This window comes from Dipodomys merriami, unplaced genomic scaffold (assembly GCF_024711535.1).
Source record: "Dipodomys merriami isolate MVZ:Mamm:240054 unplaced genomic scaffold, mDipMer1.0.p SCAF_13, whole genome shotgun sequence".
Lineage (NCBI taxonomy): Eukaryota > Metazoa > Chordata > Mammalia > Rodentia > Heteromyidae > Dipodomys > Dipodomys merriami.
The window spans coordinates 17909656-17934468 of NW_027202604.1; positions in this window are offsets into that span (position 1 = coordinate 17909656).

Below are 24813 nucleotides of genomic sequence, written 5' to 3' on the forward strand. Positions count from 1 at the left end.
AATTTAATTCCAGATCAATTAGACTACCTCACATCAAAATAGGCTCATTGCAAGCTGTCAAAACAAAGCATTTGAGCACGAAGTTAGTTTGAAGGAAGTTTGCCCAGGTGTAAACCTTAGCCACACTGACATGTCTCTTTCAAGACACCAACAACATAGGAGAATTTTATTTTTCTTCCAGACTTCATAATAAGCTTGTCATGTGTCATTGACCTAAGAGAGGACACCTTCAACATAGAGAACTTTTGTTTCCAGGGTGTTCTATAAATAACTCAATTGATTAATGGCTCTGTCCATGAAGAATAGACATAAATGTACAGCTCAAGACAGTGATACAATTCTTACCCTGTTTCCCACACTGGCCCATTTACCAACATCACCTGCTTATTTTGATGTTTCCATTTGACCTTTATTTATCTCAGGGACTTACTATACTCAGAGTGTATAACAACAACTCCTCAGATGTTTTTGCCTAAAGCAAGACAATGGTGTATCATTCAGAGATAGATCTTTTGGAGTTTTATTTATTTATTTTTGCTACAGTTTACAGTAATTGCAAGTCTTTCAGATAAACTCAATAATAATATGGTGATAAATGTCATCACTCAACTATCCAGTTCAGAGGAGGACAAAACTCTGGGCACCAGGATGTGATGCTAGGTTATGTTCCTACATAGAAAAATAGAAATTGAATGAATTAAACTCTTCATTAAAAAGTGTGGCTCTTGAAGCTTCCAAAAGACTTCTCAGAGAAAATAAACTCTTCCCAATATTGAGATAAGAATTCATCTGTACAGGAGGTAATAGGAGGTAGATATCTCTAAGAAAATTTACTTACTCAAATTATTTTCTTTCTATGATCCGAGCACATCAGTTTTTAAAACATTTGGTTGAAAATTTAGGGACAGTATTGTAGCTTGAAAAAAGAAAAGCCAAGGATTTTCCCCATTTCTCTCTCTCTCTATGTTATGTACATATATAATATGTAAGTATATAATAAATATATAATCCTTGGCTTTCTCTTGCTCAGTTGCTCATGTGAAATGTGGGTTTCTTCCTGTCAGTAGTAGGAGTCATTTCTCTATTCACTTGAATTAGACTGGTTTTGTGGTTTCTTCAACTACCTCAGTGAAGTAGAAATGACAATGTAGAAGCTCTGAGTCTAGGCTTAATGTGGTCTTGCTAATTGTCTACACTTTTGCTGTTCTGAAAGCCCCATGCGAAGGCAAGACTAGCCTTCTTGAGGATGAGAGACCATATGGAGCAGAGAGAAATCCCAGCTTAGGGTCAATAAAATATCCAGCTTCCTTACAGCCCTACATAATCACCTTGACCTCTAGTTCCAGCTGACCCACTAGCTACCTGCAGAATCATCCACTTTACTTACAGACTTGTGAATAATTAAAAATCATGTTGTTATTATAAGCCTTTTATTCAGTTATGCTTTTATGAAGCAAAAGTAACAATTATGCACAGCCTCAGATACATACTTATACAAATGTAAATGTATTTCCGGGCAGTAGGATTATAGGTGATTTTAATTATCTTTTTAATACTTTTATATTTTTCCTAAATAATATGCTTATTTTAATGATAATATTAATAATGAATGATATTGAAAATACTAATCTTAATAAAATGACCATTGTAAACAACTAGTTATTGATTGGGCAATGTCCTGTAGGGAGTCCCTTGAACAGTGTGTTCCTATTATCAACTGTTGTCCAATAAATCACTCCCAACTTTAGTAGCAGAAGATAATAACCATCTTATTAGGCTCATAATTTTATAGAACAGGAATTTGGGCTGAGCATGATAGCAGTCCCTTGATCACTGAAATCTCAACTAAGTACTCAAAGGGCAGATGGCTGAGAGCTCATCTGGGCTCATGTGCCCAACATGTCTTTTCCTTTTCTATGTTCTATCTGGTAGAGCTTGAACATTCAGGATTATTGTTTCTTCAATCACATTTCTGATGTGTGAGCTGGGCTGACCAGATATCCTTCTCTCTTTCTTCTCATAGATTTTCTGTATGTCAAGCCTGAGCAGCAGAACAGACTTTGACGAATCAGATTTCCTGATAGCTGCCTTCACCCCTAGGGTTGGAAGATTGAAAATGTTACTTTCATTGTGTGTACTTGGTTAAGCATGCTCCAAAAGGCGTCCCAGAATCAGGGAAGGAATATGGTCATTATATATGGTTAATAGTAAAAAATGATGTCAGTCTTTACATAATCTACCTTTTATCCATGAGTTCTTCACATATGTCACACAGGACACCCTATCAAATTCCGTTTTATTACAACATTGGCAGTCAAGAGCCTCTTCATTGTAATCCGATCAGGGTATGATGGATAAATCTCTTTGGATGTGAATCTTTGAGCAATGCTCCTTGAATAAAGATCTTTCCAGGTCTAAAGACCTGTGAACTACAGAAATAAATGATTTATACCTAGTTACACTCAACCTACACTCATAGTATTACCACAATGGACACTTCATCTCAAAAGGAGGGGAACGTGAACACATAGCAGCTACTCATTGACAGAAATTCTGAAATCTAGCCAGGTACATGTCATCAGCAACATTTTTCTTCGGGGACAAGAATATTATTTGTTGGTTAGAGCTCAGTGTTGACTCCTGGGGATGGCTCTTGCTCAAGAAATTCTTCCCCTTGTATCCCAGAATGGAAAGAATCAGACTGCCAGGGCAGTCTGGCTCCACGTTGACTAGCTATGTGACTCCATCCAAATTATTTTCTTTCTCTGGATACTGATTTCATCATGTGGAAGAGGCCTAGAGTAATATGCCCATATGTTTTTGGTGACCAGTGCTATTGAAAAGATTAAATGAGCTATTGTATTCACATGTAACATTATACCTGGTATTCAAATCTATTATTTTTCATGTGTAATATTATATCTGTTTAGATGGTGGCAGAGCTGTCACAGACTTTGAGAAGATCATAGCAGCTCCCCCAAATAGAACCTATTATGGAGAAATTTGCAGTACTGTCGAGTGAATTGGGGCACATCCCATAGAGATGTTGAACAATGAAGTTGTGTTGCAAAAATAAAAAAGAAGAAGAAGAAATTGTAAGAGAATCTCATTAGCTTGTTCGCCATAAAAGAAAATTACCAAAGGCTTCAGAAATATTCCTGCCTGAGGTCACTTATCAGAGTGTTCGTCAGCCTCTGGTGGCATTGTTTGTTACATGGTCTACAATTTTCAGTGTAGTTTTATTCTTCCATTTTCCATAAAGAAGCTATTGTGAACAGAATTTCAATAGCTCAGAATTGCACCAAAATTTGACCTGACCTGGCTGAAACATTTGCCCCTGCCATCTGGCTTAGAGTTGAACAGTTGTTCAAAAGACTTAGTAGTCTCAAGCCACTGGCTAAAATCTTGAAGTTACTACATCATGATAAGAAGATGTGTTTCACATCAACTATTGAATGGGGATATACAAGCATACCAAATTAGCAGGCTTTTCTTTTTCTGTTAACACAACCATACTCAAGAAGGCAAGAAGATATGATCATAAACACAAAGTATGGATTGTTACCACAAGTGATTTAAAGAAATTCCACCGCTTACATAAATACAAGCTTAACAGACAACAAGGGGAATCACACACACACACACACACACACACACACACACACACACACACACACACACACACACACACACACACACACACACACACACACACACACACACACACACACACACACACACACACACACACACACACACAAAAACACCCCACCTGTATTGCAAGTTTAGCTGAGTAGTTTATCCTACCTGTACTTGTTTGCCTCCTGGAACAATGCTCAAGTGATACGTATGTTGTTGGCATATGTGGAGGGTACTATCCAGGCTTTATCCTTTGTTCTCTTTTACTGCATCATCATGACTCTTTGCCTTCTGTTGGCATTGTGCATTCACTTCCACTAGCTAGCACCTGGTCTCTTCCTAGAGAGTCATCTACGGGCACTGCTGCTTCCTTCACTGAAATGCCCAAAGAACCAAAATCACTTGAGGGTGGACATCTCTTTGGGGGCAGCCTCTGACCAATGGCTGCCTAGTTGAAGAGTATACATACACAGACAGCTCTAATGGCAGACCTCTCCTAGCCTCCTCCCACCCCTGGAGGTTGAGCCAAAGTTGTTCCTTGTGGGAGTTTTCTTTATATACTACCTTTTAGCTAGTAGGGCCTACTTCCCCTCTTGGTCCCACTTTCTCATGATTCTTCTAGTTGTTTGGGGAATACGTTCTCATCAATCAATTTCATATCAGTTTCATCCCAGCGTCTGAGGAAACTTACCCTACTGAGCATGTTGGATGTCAAAAATCTGTTAGAAAATCCATTGTATTTCTCATAAGCATGATAAAAATGGCTGATGGATTCTTGTAATATTGTTTCTGCACACTACACTGTGAAAACAATACCTAAAATACATCAAATAAGGAATAATAAGATGTAATTTGATGGCCAAGCATTGTGGTGAATGTTTGTATTCTCAGATACTTGAGAAGGATAGGTAGGAAGATTGTGGCACAAGGCTAGCAAAGTTGGTATAAGACCCTACCTGAAAAACAAACTAAAAAGCAAGATTGGGGATATGGCTCAAGTGGTAGAGTGTAGGTTCAACTACCAGTTCTGAAAAAACAAAGCCGTTTAGAAATATGTGGATTTTTAAGGCAGTTTGTGAACCCCAAACTCTAGATGAATAATTCTACAGGATTCTGACTATATGTATTATTTCATTATAGTTTAATAGAAAGCTTCTACATTTGAAAACATATGAACTAGGTTTATTGTTTTTTGGAGGGGGAGATTAAGATTTTATGGGAAGGTCAAGTTTTATAAATAGCAGGGAAGTTAAATGCATGTACAATGATGATATTAATCTGTATCTTTCCAGTTTTACTCATTCACAACATATTTATTCCCTAAATATTGAGCTTGTTTTAAATTCTTGGAGTGGCACTGTGGCTCAAGTTGGTTGAGTGGCTAGTCTTGAGCAAAGAAGCTCAAGGATAGTGCCCAAGCCCTGAGTTCAAGCTGCAGGACTGGCAATATATATGTGTGTATATATATATATATATATATATATATATATATATACACATATATACATATATATGTATATATATAAACAGTTACATATCCTCTTTTTATTAACATGTTTTAATTGTACATATTAATGGGGTTTAATGTGATATTTCCGAACATACCTATAATGCAAACTGATTGAAGTCAACTTTCCATTATCCACCCTTCTGCCAATCCCCACACCTTTTCCAACTACTATTAATAACTATTCTATACAAAGTTCACATTTTTTAGCTTTTCCATATGAACAAAAACATGATATTTGTCTCTCTGTGTCTGGTTGTAATTTTATTATTTTTGGTCTTTTTCCTTTTCCTTTTGGTTAGCTAAAGGTTTGTCAGTTTTATTTTCAAGCAACTAACTCTAGAGCTGTGGATGTAGCTCTCTGATAGAGTGCTTGACTGGCATATGTGAGGTCACTGATTGATTCTCAGGACTGCCAAAAGAAAAAATCAAAATGACAGCAATTAAACAACTCCATTTCATCAACATTTTGTGTTGTGATTAAGTCTCCATTGATTTCTGTTCTCATCTTTGTTATTTTTTCCTTCTAATTTTAGGTTTGGCTTGTTCTTGAATTTTCAGGTCCTTGAAATACATTATTAAGTTCTTTGAAATCGTATTTTTGTTGTAAGCACTTAATTATATAAAATTTCTTTATTACTGATTTTGCTATATTCCATGTGTTTTGCTGTGTTATACATCTATTTTTTATTTTCTTGGAGAAAGTTTAAATGTTTCTTTCTGATCTCTTGCACCCATTTGTTTATTTAAGCATTTTGTTCAATTTCTGTGTATTGGTATAATTTCTAAAGTTTCTCTTGATAGTAAGTTCTATTCATTCTGTATACTGATCAGAAAAGATAATAGGATATAATTTCATTAAAAAATTTTGCTCAGTCTTAACAGACACATGAAGAAATGCTCAACTTCTCTGGCCATAAAAGAAATGCGCATCAAAACAACATTGAGATTCCACCTCACCCCAGTTAGAATGGTTATAATCAAGAAATCTAATAACAACAGATGCTGAAGGGGATGTGGCCAAAAAGGAACCCTACTGCATTGTTGGTGAGAGTGTCAACTTGTTCAGCCACACTGGAAAGCAGTATGGAGGTTCCTTAAAAGGCTACACATAGAGCTCCCCTATGACCCAGCAATCCTACTTCAGGGCATTTACTCAAAGGATCACAAACAAGGTTATAGTAAAGCTACTATCACAACTATGTTTATTGCAGCATTATTCACCATAGCTAAGATATGGAACCAACCCAGATGTCCTTCAGTAGATGAATGGATCAAGAATATGTGAGAGAGAGAGAGAGAGAGAGAGAGAGAGAGAGAGAGAGAGAGAGAGAGAGAGAGAGAGAGAGAGAGAGAGAGAGAGAGAGAGAGAGACACACAGAGGAATTCTATGCCTCTCTCAGAAAGAATGACACTGCCCATTTGTTAGGAAATAGAAAGACTTGGAAAAAATCATAATAAATGAAGTAAGCCAGGCTCAATGACACATAGGTCCCATGGTTTCCTTTATGTGCAATAACTAGTATATGTCTAGCATAAGCAGAAGAGGTCAAAAGCTATGTACTTATGACCATATAAAATGATGTTAAGTGAAATGAACCTAAAGATATGGATACAAGATGTTTTTCTTTGTTGTTGTTTTTATTGTAATATATGATTGTTTATTTTTGTATGTTCTTCCCCTTATGGTATATCCCCTGTTGTCACTATATTTGATTTTGACACCCTGCATCTTGTATATACGTTTATCTAATTTGGGGAGGAGGAGGGGAATAACAAAATGCTGAAACCAAGGACTCAGGATGACCCATTGCAACAATGATACTCACAAGACACCATATTGGAAATGAACTTTACAACTTTGGGGGTGGGAGGAGTAGGGAAGGTGGGGGGGAAGGGACAATAGGACAAAAAACAAAGGAGGGGGTAACTATGTTTAACAAGAAATGTACTCTACCTAACTCATGTAACTGTAACCCTCTGTACAGCATCTTTACAATAAAATAAATTTTAAAAAAATTGCTGTTTTATTTTTATGGTCTAATAAATGGTCTGTTCTAACGAAAGTTCCATGGTCTAATGAAAGAATGGATTACTGGATAAAGTGTTCTGGAAATGTCTGTTAAGTTCATTTGGTCTACAGGATAGTGTAACTCTCATATTTCCTTGTTGAAATTTTATCTGATTGGATCTTTTTATTGATGAAAGGAGGGGTATTTAAATCTCTCAGTATTTTATTAGAGGCTAGGTTAAGTAGTTTTAATTGTATACAATTTCATGCTCTGATATCAGGTACAAACACATTTACAATCATCTCTTTTTATTAAATGGATCTCTTAATAATAATATAATGCCTTTCTTTGACTCTTCTTATATTTTTTGTCTTAATGTCTGTTTTGTCAGATATAGCTGTAGTTACTTCTACTTGCATTAGCTTTCCATTTGCTTAGAGTATTTTCTATCCTTTTTCTTTCTATTTTTGCTGAGGAACTGGGTTTCTTGTATGCAGCACATATTGGAGGTCTTTTTTTTCCCATTAATCTAGTCTGAATTATTTAATTGGAGAATTTAGTCAATTTACAAAAGTTCTTGTTGATAAGTAAGGAATTGCTCCTGTAATTTTCTTGATTTTTCTAAGTGTTCTGAATAGTCTTTGTTCTTTTCTTTCTCTGTTATACATGTTTATGGTTGACTGATTCTTTTCTATTTCTCTTTTGTATATCTGCTCTCTCAATAGAATTGCTGCTTTCATATATTTTAGTGGCAGTTATTTTTCTTTCACTTCAGAGTGCGGCCTTCTATGAAGCATCTTGTGGAAGTTTACACTGGTGGCTATGAATTTCTTTGGTTTTGCTTATCAGAGAAGATTTTCTTCGTCTTTTCTGAAAGGCAGTCTTTCTCTGTATAGTATTCTATTGGCAGCTCCTTTTTTTTTTTTTGTCAGGACTTGAAATGCATCAATCTACTTTTCTATCAAGAAATCAGCTTCTAGTCTGACAGGGATTCCTTAAATTTGACTTGACACTTCTCTCTTATAGATTTCAGAACTCTTTGCTCATCTTGTCCTCTTGATAGTTGGTTATAATAAACCATGTTGCAGATGTTTTCTGGTCATCTGTATTTGGGACTCATTAGCTTCCTGTATATGAATGTCCATATATTTTGCAAAATTAGGATAGTTTTCTACTACTATGTAATTGAATGTATTTTTTATGATTTTCTTCTTTCTCTTTTGGTACTCTGACAATGCAGATATTTGTTTATTTAAAAAAACATAAATTCAAGTTGAGAAAGTCTTCCTTTTCCTTGATCTGATCTGTTGTTGAGGCTTCGAACTATGAGTTTTTGTTTTGTTGACTTATTGAGGTCTTAATTTCCAAGATTTCAAATGGAAATCTTCTTTATAATCTTTGTCCTTGTTTAATTTTTCGATCTTATTCTACTTTGTTTTTCTAATTTCATTTAACTATACATATTATCTTATATCTCATTAGGCTACCTTAGTAATCATTCTTTTAAATTCTTTTTTTGAAGAAAAGGTATTTTATTTTTGTTAACGTGTCATTGTAACAACTGACTCTGAATCCCATGTTATATTTTCTTAGCCTATATCCAACTAAATTTGCAGAGTTACTAGACAATTTGATTAGTGTAGACACATTTGTGTGACAGTTTGTATTCTCGAGGGCTTGATAGATCTTCCTGTTTTCTTCTTTTCCCAAAAACACAGAAATAAAAATATTTGTTCCATATACCAGAGATCTGGGACTATCATCCTCAAGAATGATTCTAATCTGATGAAAAATAAAAGTGAATGCATACCTTGTTTTGCCTCTTCCTCTCAGATGGATAGTTCAGGAAGGCATTCTTTCAGGAGATCTCAACACAACTGAATCACCCATTGTCCAAAGTAGAAGCCTACTGTTATCTTATATCTCTCTAGATATCTATCTCTCTCTATATATTATTGTAAAGATATTGTACAGAGAGGTTACAGTTACATGAGTAAGGTAATGAATACATTTCCTCTTGAGCATTGTTTCCCTCTCCTTTTTTCATCTTTTCCTTCCCTACTTCCCCTTCTCCTCCCTTCCCCCACAAAGTTGTAATATTTGTTTTCAACATAGTGTCTTGCACATTTCATTGTTACAGTGGGTCAACCTGTATCCTTATTTTAGCGTTTTTGTTACCTGTTATTTGTTTTCTTGATCCATTCATCTACTGAGGGGCATGTGGGTTGGTTCCATATCTTAGCTATTGTGAATAAGGCTGCAATAAACATAGTTGTGCTAGTAGCTTTAGTATGGTCTTGTTTGTGATCTGGGTAAGTGCCCAAAAGTGGGATTGCTGTGCCATAGGAGAGCTCTATGTAGAGTCTTTTGAGGAACCTCCATACTGCTTTCCAGAGTGGTTGAACAAGTTTACACTCCCACCAACAATGCAGTAGGGTTCCCTTTTGGCCACATCCCCTCCAGCATCTGTTGTTAATAGATTTCTTGATTATAGCCATTCTAACTGGGGTGAGGTGGAATCTCAATGTTATTTTGATTTGCATTTCTTTTGTGGCTAGATATGTTGAGCATTTCTTCATGTGTCTATTGGCCATTCTTATTTCCTCTTCACAGAAGTCTCCCTTTAAGTCTTTAACCCACTTATTAATCGGGTAGTTGTTTCTTTGAGGATTTGTTGTTGGGGATTTAATTTTTTTGAATTCTAAGTATATTTTAGATATGAGACCCTTGTTTTTTTTTTAATTTAATTTTATTTTATTTGTGAACATACTGTACAGAGGAGTTACAATTACATGGGCAGGATAATGCGTACATTTCTTACCAAGCATTGCAGCCTCCTCCTTTGTTTACTCTTCACATCCCTTCCCAGCCTCCCCCCTCCCCCCATCCCAATCCTTTTCCTTCCTCCCCTTCCCCTCCGCCCCCCCCCCCCACCGACGTTGTAAAGCTCATTTTGGACATGACAACTTGTACTTTGATATGAGACCCTTGTATGGCTGCTTGTATGGCTAGTGAAGATCTTCTCCCAATCCGGGGCCTCTCTATATTGATCTTGCTAGCTATGTCCTTCGCCATGCAGAAGCTCTGCAGTTTCATGCAATCCCATTTGTCCAACCTTTCTTTGCGTTTCTGGGTCTTTATTAAGAAATTTTTGGCCTGTGCCAAGGAGCCCTAGAGTTTCTCTGTTCCTCTTATTCCTTCCTGTGATGTTTTCAGAGTATCTGCTTTTACTTTGAGGTCTTTGATTCATTTGGAGTTTATTCTTTTAAATTCTTCATCAGACATTTTGGACATATTAATATATTTGGGATGTATTGCTAGAGAGTTTCTGTTTCTTTTGGAATGAATCATATTATCTTGGTTTTTTGTAATGTCTTTTGTGTTTCTCTGTTAAGATTGTACATTGAGTAGGTCTCTTTTGTGGTATAGCACATAGTATCCTAAAGATGAAGAATTAAGGCAGTAAAATTTTTTTTTCATTTGTGTGATTTTAATGAAGACTGTAAGACTGACAAAGTTCAATAAATGAGTCTTCACATTTACCGTTATTTAATTTTTTGTTTGTTTTAAAATTTATATATATATATATATATATATATATTATTGCAAAGATACTGTACAGAGGGGTTACAGTTACATGAGCATGGTAATGAGTCCATTTCCTATGGAGCATTGTTACACTCTCCTTTATATTTCCCCTATAACATCCCTTTCCTCCTTACCTCCCCAACTCCTCCCTCCTCTATCCCACCCCCCCACCCATGCCTGCAGAGTTGTAAAATTCATTTTCGACATAATGTGTTGTACGTCTCATTGTTACAATGGGTCATCTGTATCCTTATTTCATCATTTTGTTATTTCCTTTCCCCTCCCCAAATTAGAAAAATGTATATATAAGATTCAGGACACTGGAATCAAATACAGTGACAACAGGGATTGTACCATGGGGAGAGAATATACAAAGAAACAAAAAAAAATCACATAGTACATTATAAGTACATTAAAAACAACAGCAGCAAAGATAAAACTACTTGTGTCCCTATCTTGGATTCATTTTGCTTAGCATCAGGTTATATGTATATAGCTTTTGACCTTTTCTTCTTGTCCTAGATATATACTAGTTATTGCAAATAAGGGAAACCATGGGACCTATGTTTCTTTGGGCCTGGCTTACTTCACTTAATATTATTTTTTCCAAGTCTTTCCATTTCCTAACAAATGAGGCAATGCCATTCTTTCTGATGAAGGCATAGAATTCCATTGTGTGTGTGTGTGTGTGTGTGTGTGTGTGTGTGTGTGTGTGTGTGTGTGTGTGTGTGTGTGTGTGTGTGTGTGTGTGTGTGTGTGTGTGTGTGTATTTCTTGATCCATTCATCTACTGAGGGTCATCTGGGTTGGTTCCATATCTTAGCTATGTTGAATAATGCTGTGTACTGGTAGCTTTAATATGGCCTTGTTTGTGATCGTTTGGGTAAATGCCTAAAAGTGGGATTGCTGGGTCATAGGGGAGCTCTATGTGTAGTCTTTTGAGGAACCTCCATACTGCTTTCCAAAGTGTTGAACAAGTAGTAAACTTTAAAAAAAAATCAATGACTTTGTGGAACTTACACTCTAGTGAAAAGATGGGTAAAAAACTTATTTTTAGTATGTGAGATGAATGGAAGTACTATGGAAAAAAAATGAACCAGGATGAATTGGGCAGGGAGTACAAGTGATCAGGGTAGGCCTCACTGATATGATAGTACTTGAATACAGATCTAAAGGAAGTGAAGAGGCCAGGCATGATGATATCTGTTGAAACTTTGTTCCTACCTCCTGGTCTACTACCACATTAATATAGAGGCCACATTTCCATTAAACTGCTTCCATTTCATGGATGAACACACTTACCTTAGAAACCTTATTGAAGTACTAATTTAGGACCAGTCCCGTGAGATCTAGATGGACTGGCTTGCAAGAAACTTCCCTGGGCTTTTACTGAGGACTAAAACTTTCTTGAATGATTCTTTTCTCCCAGAATGTGATTACATTCTAAGATTTATCTTTCAATCCCTCTTGTAATTTACCTGAATTTCTCTGTAGCAGTTTTTTTCCTCTTCTAATCCATCTGTTTTATAGAGGACCCCAAATAACAAATACAGCAAATGCAATGCTTGATATGGTTAGGAACAGCAAGATCATGTAGATGGAGCAGACTTAGAAAGGGATAGAGTAGTGGGGTTGTGGGGACAAGCATAGATGGGTGCCAAATTATGAGAGCCTGAGAAGGATTATGAAGAACTAGTCATTTACATTAAGCAAGATAAGGGCAATTTTGATAGGCTTTAATTAAAGTATGGTGACACAATTGAACATTTTGAAAGGAATAATGTACTGCTACACTGAGGGCAGGTCATAGGAGAAAGTAGAGGTCTAAGTCAGAGGCCACTGTAGCATCCAGACAAAAGATGATGGTATTTGAAGGAAGAAGGTAGCAGTGGAGATGGTCTAGAACCAGCACAACTGACTTTTCATTTGGACTTGAGGTATGACAGAAAAGCATCAATGATGACGTGGGACATTTGTCCTGTGAGGATGGACTTGGAATTTACTGAGATACAAAATGGTAGGTATTGTAAAGTATTATCATAGATTAAACAGTTTTCTCTTGCCTGTATGCTGCCAATGGTGATTGGCTTATATTTCTACTTCATTGTGATACTTTTCATACTCTGCTTGCTATTGTTACTATTGCTCGCTGGGAGTACTTGTTCTCTGTCTGATACCCTAAGATTACATAAATAAATAAATAAGAATTGTGTATATGCAAAAATATATAATACTTATATATGATGACACATAATATATATTGTGTATAAATAGATGAAAATAGATAGATCACATTCTCCACTTTTCCCATGTAATCCTTCAATAAATTTAGCCACATAGAGTTACCACCAGGTTCAGAACTTAGTGAACAATTCAGTAGTGATACTCACTAGACACTTTGTTGAAAATGAGCTATAAAACTTGGAGCAGGGGATCTGGAGGGACAACACCAGAAGCAAACCAGGGAAGAGATTACAGAGTTCAAAAAGAAATTTTTTGTACTCATTACTTAACCAATGTAACTGTAACCCCTCTGTACATCACCTTTATTATAAAAATAAATGAAAAAAAGGAAGAAACAGTGAACTGGAATTCAGGATAATTCTCATGTTACAATCTTCATTATGTAGTATGCTTCCTGTTGCCCTATGCACTTTTCTATACCTCTTTTTTTTTTTATTTAGCACTGCCTTCCAAGAGCCTGTAAGCTTCAGTATGACCGATGACATTATGATCGTCTTTGTATATGCCATTTCTATCAGTAAGGTTTGTTGCATGTCGTAGGGTCAATAATTCTTCATGACATTTTGGGAGCTGTGTGTCCCTGGCTTTCTCCACACTCACCTTGCAATTGTTCAGCAAAATGTTAAGAAATCCCTTTAAAAATGATGGTATCCATTACCTGATTCTACCCAGTAACTTCTTTGATTATCCTTAACTTAAAGCTGCAGGAAACCATTTCATACTTTCTTCTGAGTTTTAGCACTTGATTATTGAACTTAATTTCCCTAGTATATTTGGGTTCATCTAGGTCCCCCAAAAAATTCAGGAAGAAGATGCTGCCTGAAATTTTGGTCCTCAACACTTTATTTTTGGTGCTAGAGATGAGGTAAGTGTCCTAGTTAATGGGAGATGAGAACACACCTAATTCTTTGCCTTTGCATTCTCTTTCCCCTCTCTTTTAAAGGCCCCTCTCTTTAGACTTGAGAACACTTTTGCTAGTACACACACACACACACACACACACACACACACACACACACACACACTAGTTAAGGGTCCGTGGCAAAGGAAAAACAAGAACAACAAAGAATTGACTAATTGCTGAAACATTGCTTCCTACATATTTGCAATAACTGAACTTGACTGTTAATTCCTAATTATTTGGTAACACCAAATGTATCTGTAAAGTTTCACCTTCAGAATGGCCAGTAGCTTTCTGGTGCTCTCCAGCTGATAATAACTCTGGACCATGGACATCTGATTAGAAGTAATTGCAGCAGACTGGAGGCCTGCAAATGTTAAAATGTCTTTAGTTTTACAGGCCAATAGATGCTATGGTCCAGCAGTTCTGCATTATTAGTAATAAGCTCCTTAAATCTTTAGGGAGGCAGCCCCAAAAGACCATTGTAACCTTTGTCAATTAAGTGAGAAACAGTGACTGTGTTTGTTGACTGTGTGTATGAATAACAGGCATAGAGTAGGAAAAACAACCATTTTATCTGCCAAGTAATTTAACATATAAATGCTTACTTTGCCTGGAAAGCAAAAATAAATCAGTCAGTCAAATATAAAATATTCATCATATGCAAAGGACCTATCTGACATGTTTTTGGGAATAGGTTGATAGACAAAGAAGAAAACCCTATTAGAAAGATCAGAACATAATTCCACATGTTAGTGGTTTAAAATGATTCCAGAAAAACATTAGTCTCCAAGTCAAGGTGAAGGCCTACAGTTGAACAATCATATCTAAACTTAAAAAGGATTGAGAAGCTGGAATTTGTACACATCGCTGGTTCTTCCCTTATATGTTCACATGATAAGTGGGACAGCTCTATATTGGGGGCATATAATAAATTTCCCATGGGTAGCCCATCAGCATTTTAAATATAAATGATCATTTCATAACTTGAGAGAGGGCAGAAGTGACAAACAGACAAAGAGTAACTGAGAGGAAGAAACTTGAGAGACTTGGAATGCATTAACAGACCAGGGAAGGATGCAAGAAGTCGTTTTCAAAAGTGCTAAATTAGGTTGAATTGTTCGAAATGATCTGCTCTCATTAGCAAAGAAGAGAACCATCTACATACAGCTGTTGACAAACTAGATATAGTCTAGAATGTTGTGTTTAAGTCAGAGAGAAAATAAGACATTAATATTCATTTCCTTTGTTCATTTAACATCACATATGTGCTCTCCATGGATTAGGTATTGTGTTAAAAGACTAGGTCAAGCATTGGCTACAAAGGCTTGCAAGTCCTGATGCTAATGTGATATGACACCCACCACCAAGGAGTCCCAAGCTCCTGGCCCGGGACTTAGTTTTCTTTTCAACACAGACAGGAATCCTCACTATTAGCAGAGCAGATGGAGAATGTTGTAGAAAAATCAAGTAGCAGGGGAGGGCTGGAATAATGACAAAGAGCAGAAATGAGAAGTGAATAAACTGAAAATATACTTAAGACTTATAAATAAGATGAGAAATGATAGATGGTTGGATGTTGGCTGGGTATGAAAGTTTCTGGGGAAAGGTAGAATATGACATCAAGATTTCTAGCTTGGGCAATTGAATGGATTGTAATACTATCCACTGAGGTTTATGAGGGGAAAAGCAAGCCTGTAGGGAGAAATATGCTAGTTTTAAATATTTTAGGCTAGAGGATTTTGTGGACCATCTGAATCTAGTAAGAAACTGGATATGTGTTTATAATTTAGCTGCATTATCAAATCTCATAAGGAGATAGTGTAGAGCCAGCCACTGTTGTAGACACTGGAGTTCTATTATTTATTTGAATCCTGGCTCCATCAGGTACCTTGGTCAAGATCTTTAATACATCTTAATCTCTGTTTCCTCTTCTCTAGCAAGGAGATAACCGTAGTATCTCCATAAAGACTCATCTGGAAGATTAAGTGAATTCTTGGCATAGATCCTATATGTTATGTGCATGCTAGTTTTTATTGTCATTGTCATTACATCTAAACAGTATTAAGTATTTGGAGAATGAATGAATCAGTGAATATATTAGTGGATGGATGAATGAATCTAAGATCCCTCAGAGACCGTATACAGAGTGAGAAATCATGAAGAATAAAAATAGAACCCTGGGCCCTGCACCAGTGGTTCATACCTATAATTCTATCTACTTAGGAAACTGAGATCTGTAGGACCCAGGTTCCAAGAAAGCCTGGTAGACAAATAGTGTACTTATTCTATTCTATTACTGACACAAACCAGAATATGGTAAAAAAAAAACAAAAAAAAAAAAACCTCCTTCTAATGAGTAAACACTGTGTGATTTGTGTTTGCTAGTGTAAAGGATATGTTCCTGCTTTGTCTGCTGTCATTAGTTTTTGTATTATTTCTGTATTACCCTAGGAAATCAAAGTCTCAAAGCATAAAATATAAAACTAAGATCTTAAAGTCATTTCAAAGGTAGATAACAGATAGTTGAATGAAATAGTATACATAAACATACTTTTGAAAGTATCTCAAATTAATGACTCGGATAAATTTGATTTTAATTTGTAACATTATTAGTCTTAATGGGTAAGTGCATTATAGTAATCAAGTACATAAATTTCTTGGTAATAGAGTGTTTGGAAGTACAGCTTGTAATTTATTGGTGAAATGTATTTTCATATTTACTTTAGGTAAGGATGTTCGTCATATTTCTAAGTAGCTTGTAACTATAAAGAGATGTTCTATCAACTTCGTTGTTTTATTGGGTATCTGAATGGCAGTTTCATCCTAACATATTCTTAAATTCATTTATTTTGACAATCGCTGCTAACTATATCTCATGTTTAATTATTGTCACATAGTTACAATAAAACCTGATTGTTGAAGGCATCAATATTTGACTGTCATAATTATTATTGTCATGATGTTCTTACATGGCTATTTTATCAGTGTCTCTGATTTTGAGACCCAGTTTGACCCCCTTTCTTGCTTTCTATCCCCACTAGTGCTCACCTATGGGACGTCAGTACCCTTATCTTGGCAGGTACCTCAGTCTCAAAGTCCTCATTGTCCTATGTCTTCTTTCTAAAAGGGGGAGGGGGGAAAGATTGCTAACAAGCATTTATATGGAGACATGAGGCAGGTTTGGTAAAGGCAGAGAAAGGACAGTTATTATGCCACATGGCCACCCAGCGTGAAGAGGAAAGGTAAGCCTTGCCATCCATCTTTGGGGTGCTGGGATGGTCTTTAGGCTTATGTAGAGAAGGGATTTGGGCAGGGGGTGAGAGTTATGCCTAATTACTGATCTCTTTCAGTCATGGGTGTGGTCCAGTTGATCATCAACTCTAGATAGTTAGATAGTTAGATGGAGCTCAGCATAAAGACAGATACAAAATAGAGGTGGGGAGGCCAAGCCTTTATATGGTTTTAGTTGCTCTTTGCTCATCAGGCTCAAATGAGCAGGCAGTACTTTTCAGTGTATAAATAGCTTTTGCAAGGTCACTTCCTGATGCTTAATACCCCAGTAATACTCCTGTGAGGGATGCTTACTTAATTGGCATTCCAGGCAGGTGAAGGCTGGGTACGTTAGCCCTGGAGAGCAGCCATGGGTGGGACGCTACATTATTCACTATGCATCTTCCAAGTGCCTTACCTTAGCATCACCCAGCTGGCACTGGTTCCTCTTGAGTGCAAATAAATAAAGTTAAATTGGGTTTTCAGGAGAGAGAGGGGAGAGGGGAAGGGATATTGAAGGGGAGGGACAAAAGGAGTGAAGAGGGAGAGAGAAGAGAGAGTGGACAGAGCAAGAGGTAAGAAAAGAGAGAGATGAGAGAAAAATAGAGAACACATAGGAGAAGGACTGATGACTTGTTTTATACCCTTCACATTCTTATCCACAGATGCTTACAAGAGTCAAAACCATGAACAACATAGAGAACTAAAACTGGTGTGATGATTTGGAAATCACCTTGATGGACCACCCAGATGGGAAAGTAGGTTACATATTCTATATGACTGTCTCTACCCTTAACAATGCACCCACTACAGGGTCAGACTGTATCTATCCATCATAGGTGCTAACAAGGAGGAGAACGAGCTGTTGATACTGATTGGGACTTAGGAGATTAATTATGACAAAGATACTGCTGGCTCTAGAGAAGTTACTCTTATAGAAGACCGAACAGTGTGTTCTTTATTACAAGTATTTTTGAAATGATGGGAGCTTGATTAAATATTCAGTGAAAGGAAAGACAAGGAAATGTACACATTCAAGAGGCACAAACAGTGGCATCTCTGTTCTAACATTTGGAGTATGTTAGTACAGAGTATCTTGATGCTGTGTTTAAAAGTACTGTTTGGAAGGTAGTAGGGTTGTAATGAATACCCATATATCTGTTTAATACATACCTTAGTGAGTGATTTTTGTCTCTAAGAAGTTTTGTGAACTTAACACCATGTTTTTCCATCACAGGGACCAAAGCTCTCTTTTTCAGAGCAATTATTAGTTTTAAAGAGTATTTATTATTTACTATATTTAAGTAGTTGTGTAAAGGAGTTGCCATTTAACAAAGCAGTTTTTGGACACAATGCATCTTGATCAGTGTCGCCCCTTTCAATATTCTCACCCACCTGACCAGATCCACCTCTTCCTTTACTTTTCATAATTTTGTAGTATATGCCCTGAATTCTAGACTACATTCTCCAAACCATTTTCCCCAATATCTTAGACAATTATTGCTTCCTTGACCACTGGGAAGCAAATTTTGATGCTGGCAACGCCCAAAGCAAAAGCTGTTGAACATCAGCCTCTAGTGGAACATGCTTGTAATCCTAGCTACTCAGGAGGCTGAGATGTGAGGATTGCTGTTCAAAGCCAGCCAGGAAGAAAATTCTATGAGATTCCAATATATCTCTAACCAGCAAAAAGTCAGACATATCGATGTAACTCAACTGGCTGAGTACCAACATGAGTGAAAAAGCCAAGTGTGAACACAAGGAACTGAGTCCAAGCCCCAGTACTGGCACCTGAAAAAGCCATTATGAAGTCTTGTTTAGCTGGGCACCAGTGGCTCATGCTTGTAATCCCATCTGCTTAGGAGGCTGAGATCTGCCTAAGCAGATTTCTGCCTAAGCAGGAAAGTGTGAGAATCTTGTCTCTAATTAGCCACCCAAAAGCTGGAAGTGGAGCTATGGCTTAAGTGGCAGAGAGCTAGCCTTGAACAAAAAAAGTTCAAGCACAGCAACCAGGCACTGAGTTCAAACCGCACATCTTGTTTATTCAGATCTAAATGATAACAACTGTCCCTGAAAGAGAAATAAAGGAATATAGGAATATAGAAAATGTTTTTCAAAGAAGCTTCACATATATCCTTCTTTGCTAGCGTGTGAATTTCACTCTAAGTGTGCTCATTTCCTAGTTATAAACTGTAGCCAGAAACAAAAACAAAAACAAAAAAAACATAAAAACCGAGAACCTGGCTATTCCAAAGCTTATGAAATCAGGTACTCTTTCCTGATGAAAAATTCCCTGCTCAACAACTAATTTGCTGCTAATGATAATAAGGTCATCCAAGTGCACAGCTGCTGGGTTTCTGCGGTGCACAGTGACTGATTAAAATTACCCAGCAAAACCAGAGAAGTGGGCTATTACACTGGTGGGAAAATCGTTCATGGAATGAAGCCTTAGGCATTGATGGGAACTGGTTAGTTAGCCTACCATTAATTAGCAAGGGAAACCTCACCTGTTTTAAATAATTTATATCTTCATCCAAAGTAGATAATAGTAGGAGTATAATAATGAGGAGGCATTACTTCCCACCAGGAGGGCTTTTGCAAACACAATTTACCTGAACAAAAAATCCCGGGGTTTGAACCCCATTTGGCCCAAAACAAAACTCAACCTAACCAACTGATCCCTCAGACGATATTCTTTAATATGAAACTAAAATTAATCTACTGTATATAGAGTGGAAATAATACCATGAGAATTTTTTTCATTATATTTAGGAAAAAGAAAAGTACCCTTTACTCCCTCACCCTTTTTTCTTTGTGTGTGTCTTTGATAGAAATAGATGGCAGAACCATTCAAATAAGCACCGCTTTATTGAACAGGAAGATTGAAGATTGATTCCATTCATATAAATAATAAATTCTCTGAACATATAAAATATTCCTTGAGCTGCATTAATGCATATTTGCATTTCTCTTTAATATGAAACAGCTGTTGTATTTTTCATTTTATGGCATTTTAAAGAGAAGGAAAGAATCCAGACCCAACATGAATCACATCACCACTACGTTTCATTAAAGACAATATCACATTAATTCCCACAGCTCCTGTGTCTGATGGAGAACAGAAACTTGCTTCATTTTTAAAACCCTGAAAGTTAACATGGAAACTTGAGCATAAGCATTTAAATGATCAACTTGAAATGAGAAAAAAGAGTCTGCTCTAATACACATCAGTATAACTGTAGCACTTTGGATTTAGGAGCTTGAAAGGTATAGGTTTTACTTACATAAATCAAATCGTCCTGGTGGAAAGTAGCCATGTAAATTCCCCTTTCTCACCTGGCATTCTCATTTGGATAGAAAGATTGATTTTTCTTAGCAATAGAATCAGCTGCCTACCTTAGGCTAACATAGTTTCTTTATAATTATGCAAACCAAATTTCAGTCATCTTCCTTAGCCTGGCCTTGGGAAATAAAAATATGGCTGGCTAAAGATGGATGATGTTTTTCATTAGAGTCTGATCACCCACATTCTACATATATAATAATAATTGAACCTACGATTTTTTTTTGCCTGAGCTGAAAAATGTAATTATTTTTTAGAAGCCCTGGATTTGTGCCTTCATATTTGCAATGGCATTCTGAGTGCATGCTCTAAGAGCATATGTTTGTCCCTCCTTCCTTGTCTCTTTCCTGACTATACTTTGAAACTGTTAACTAATGGGGAGGAGGAAAAGCATTGTACTTACAGTCTGGTTTAAGTAGCTCAGAAATTTGAGTTTGCTTTTAATCTGCTGAATGAACTTCGGCAAGCTAAATGGACTTGTTGAACTTCAAGATCTTAGTTTATAAAATGAGAATACTGATTGTTGCCTCCCAAGCCTGTGATAAGGGTTAAAGGAGATAATGTGAGTAAAAAATACCAGCCAGGGAGACTAGGAGCCAATAATAGCTCCCAAATGGTGTCAACTTTCCTCCCTCCTTTTGTTTTTCCCTCGCTTCAAAGGATAGGCCGTGGTGGTGTCCAGAAGTCTTTCCGCTGCAGGCTGAGTATTTCATACAGTTTGTAGATTGTCCTGAAAAAGCTTCTCATAGAGCAAGCTACAATCATGAGTCACAACAATCACAGCCATTACAGCCTCTCTGTTTGTGTAGAAATGTCAACTATAGCCCCAATATGACAGGTCATACGTTGAAGGAAAATCACACATGGCAGCTTGGAAAAACTAGGATCTAAAGTCCTTCTGTGATATTTGAAAACAGAGCATCATCTCAGATTCAGGGTTGCAAAAGGCAGTAGCAATCTCCCTGGCTAGGATGTGGCTATGGAAAAGCTAGAATATTTGGAATTCACAGCATCAAGAACATATGCCAAGATTCGGTGGCTGAAAATGTTTTATTTTCACGAGCAACTTTACAGCGCAAGGAGAATTCTTTTTTTAATCACCTTGATTCGTTCCACTCTGAGTGAGGATTATTGCTTAATTTTATGAATATGTAGAGAAGCTATTTGAGAACTCACTGCAATGGGCACAGAACTCATAGTCTTTCTGTAGTGGGAGGTAGGGTATAGAAACTGCCTATGTGGAAATCACATATGCTCTGATTCTAGCCTTGATACTTCCTGAAAGCTTTAGGGCACATTACTTACTTGATTTGCCTGAACTCCACTTTTCTCAAGTGAAAAATTGGAATCACTCTATTGGGTCATTCTAAAGTGAGACAGTGTGCTAGTTTAAGCCAAAACTTAAGGTTCTTTCTCTTCTCTCAAACTCTTTATTCCTTTTCTTTCTCCCCAACCCAAACCCCACCTCCTAAAACTGCTCTTCCTCCAACTCTTCTCATCTCACAAATGATACCCCATACACTCATTTATTGTTCAGGTCAGTAACTCCTCTTGTGTCTTATCGTCCTCCCCCAGTCCCTTCCAATGCATGAGTTTCCCAGTTCTGCCTTCAAAATATTTAACAAATGGCTGGCTCTACGGGGTCTATTTCTGCAATCCAATCTTGTGGTCTTGTTGGGCAGTTTCCGATTTTTTTCCTCACGCCCCCTGCAGGCAACTTTCTGTATTACAACCAAAGCAAACAGAACTATAAATCATATCATGGGAGGGACTTCAATGTGTAAAATCTTCAGTGGTTTCCTGTTACACACGAGCTAGAGTCCAAACAAACTCCCCAACTCACTACTGCTGGTGTTTGGAAAATGTTAGGCATCTCCTGCCCTTTCTCCTTTGGTGCCCTTCATCCTGTCAACTGGTCATCTCAGGGACTTGATAGAGTCCCCTCTGGTTGGAATTCATTCTCTCTCATCCTTTAGAGTTTAGAATTTTAAAGCAAACTCAAAAATCCATGGCCTTACAGAGGTCTTCCTGGGATCCCTACATAATGAAGATGACTACCCTAATCATTGTACAATTACAAAATATATTTTCAAAAATACGTTAACTAAATAAAATTAATTTCAACTTAATCTTCTTGTAGAACCTTCTTTGTTTCTTGTGTGGGACATGTCATTTTCTACTTTGATTAGGGGTATCACCAATCAGTTAAAACCAAGGACTCTGGCCTTCCACTTCAACTATAGAGCTATATAGTTTTATCTGTTTTGCCGGTTAGGTTTCTGCATGAGATTACCTTTGCTAAAACTTTGAAAACTACTGCTTTCTTGTTTCCTACCAAAATCCCCTAAGTACAGAATTTACTTCTTTTTTTTACTTTTAGTTCAAGAATTGTGTAATTTAAATTATATTTTTATTATCGTTAAGTAGTTCTACAAAAGAATTACCATTCAACAAATCCTTGTATGAATACGTCTTGATCAATGTCACCCTTTTCATCATTCTCCCCATCCGTGCCAACCCTACCCTTCCTCTCAATTTTCTTAATTTTGCATTTAATTTTGTTATTTATTCTTATTATCTTTAAGTACTTGTGCAAAGGTGTTTAGCAAAGCAGTTTATGAACACACTATATCTTGATTCCTCCATACCTGGGGCCCAGCTGTAGTCACTCAAGTCCTTTTGTTTGGGTGGATGAAGAGATTTAGGTACTGGGCCTAGCCTGATACTGCTCTACCACACAGTCCTCTGCCTTGGTATGGAGCCTTGATTGAAGGCTTTTCCCAACATCCTTATCACTGTCAGTATTTGTATATATGGAGCTTGTGGCATTTTCAGCTCAATAAGTTGCTCTCAGTTATTTGAGTTTTGACTTATGGTTTGGTTTACCTTTCCTAATCTGTTTACACATTCTAACAACTTCCCATTCATCCAGTCTTTCCCTCCAGGGAACTTAACCAAATTGGCCAATTAGCACTTCCTCTCTAACAAACAGATAAATATTTCACTCCACTCAAGTATGGAGGACACCTTGCTGTGATGAGATAAATCAGGACTTCCCCATAGATTTTCTTTACCTGGAGTGAATGTTTCACTGGAAACAATTATAGCAATAATAATAATGTACAAATAGGAAAATGTTTCATGGTGGTGTCTGCTCTAGGGACTTTGATTTCTCCTTAGAGTCAAGGACTGTGATGCCAAGTGAGATTTCTCAGTTTGCTTGGGGGTGGAATGGCCCCTATGGTTTAATAACCATACTATCTGATGAATGGTAGTACAAAGTGGGTTTTGGCAAAATATATTCTGTCTACTGTTACCATACCTCCTTCATAAGATTACTAAGATTATATATGATATTTTAAAAGATAGATATTGGTTCTAGTCATGGTGAGATGTACCTAGCTACCCTGCAGGATTACAGTTCTAGGCTAGCTTGGGGAAAAAGTAGGAACCCATTTCAATCTACAAGTTAGGTGTGGTGGTGTGCGTCTATCAGACAGTTATATCAGACAGACAGACACACACACACAGACAGACAGACAGACAGACAGACAGACAGACAGGTAGGTAGAAGTATTGCAGTCTGAGGCCATCCTTGGGCAAACACATGAGAGTCTATTCAGAAAATAACTAAAGCGCATTTATGCCAACAATTAAGTATCATATTTATTATCCTTCCATATCCCAGATGATCCTGACCTTTCTGCAAATTAGCTATTCAAATAGATTAAGTGACAATTTTAAGAAATAAAAATCAATATATGAAGGTATTAGTTTATTCTAAGTAATGATCATCACATTTTACTCCTTAGCTCTTCGATTGAAAGCATTGCCCACTATGCCTATTAATGAATTAGTGGTTTTGCCAAGTCACTAAAGTGTTTTGGTTTTAAATGAGGAACAATAATCAGTTGGCTAGCAGTGTAGTAGTCATTTATAGCTGTGTGGGTGATGCTACAGGTATCAAACCGTGATGTTCTTTTATCAAGACTAATTCCAAGTGTAATATTTCAATTTACTTTTCTCTAAAGCACCCAATTTGTATTTAAAAGGTAGTCAATATAGGTTAATAAAATGGTGTCAACCAATCCCTAATGAGCTGTTCTGGTAGTATAACTGAGCCTTTGTTTTCATAAATTGTCCTGGGCGGATATCCTACTAGATTGCCTGCCAAAAAGACAAGCAAGAGCCTACCCCTGCCGTATACCCAGGAATGCTAAATACCATGCATGTCATGTCTATGTTGATGCAAGTCAGTAGGTGAGGGGACCTCAGATGGAATTAGGATACAGCAATAAAGCCTAACA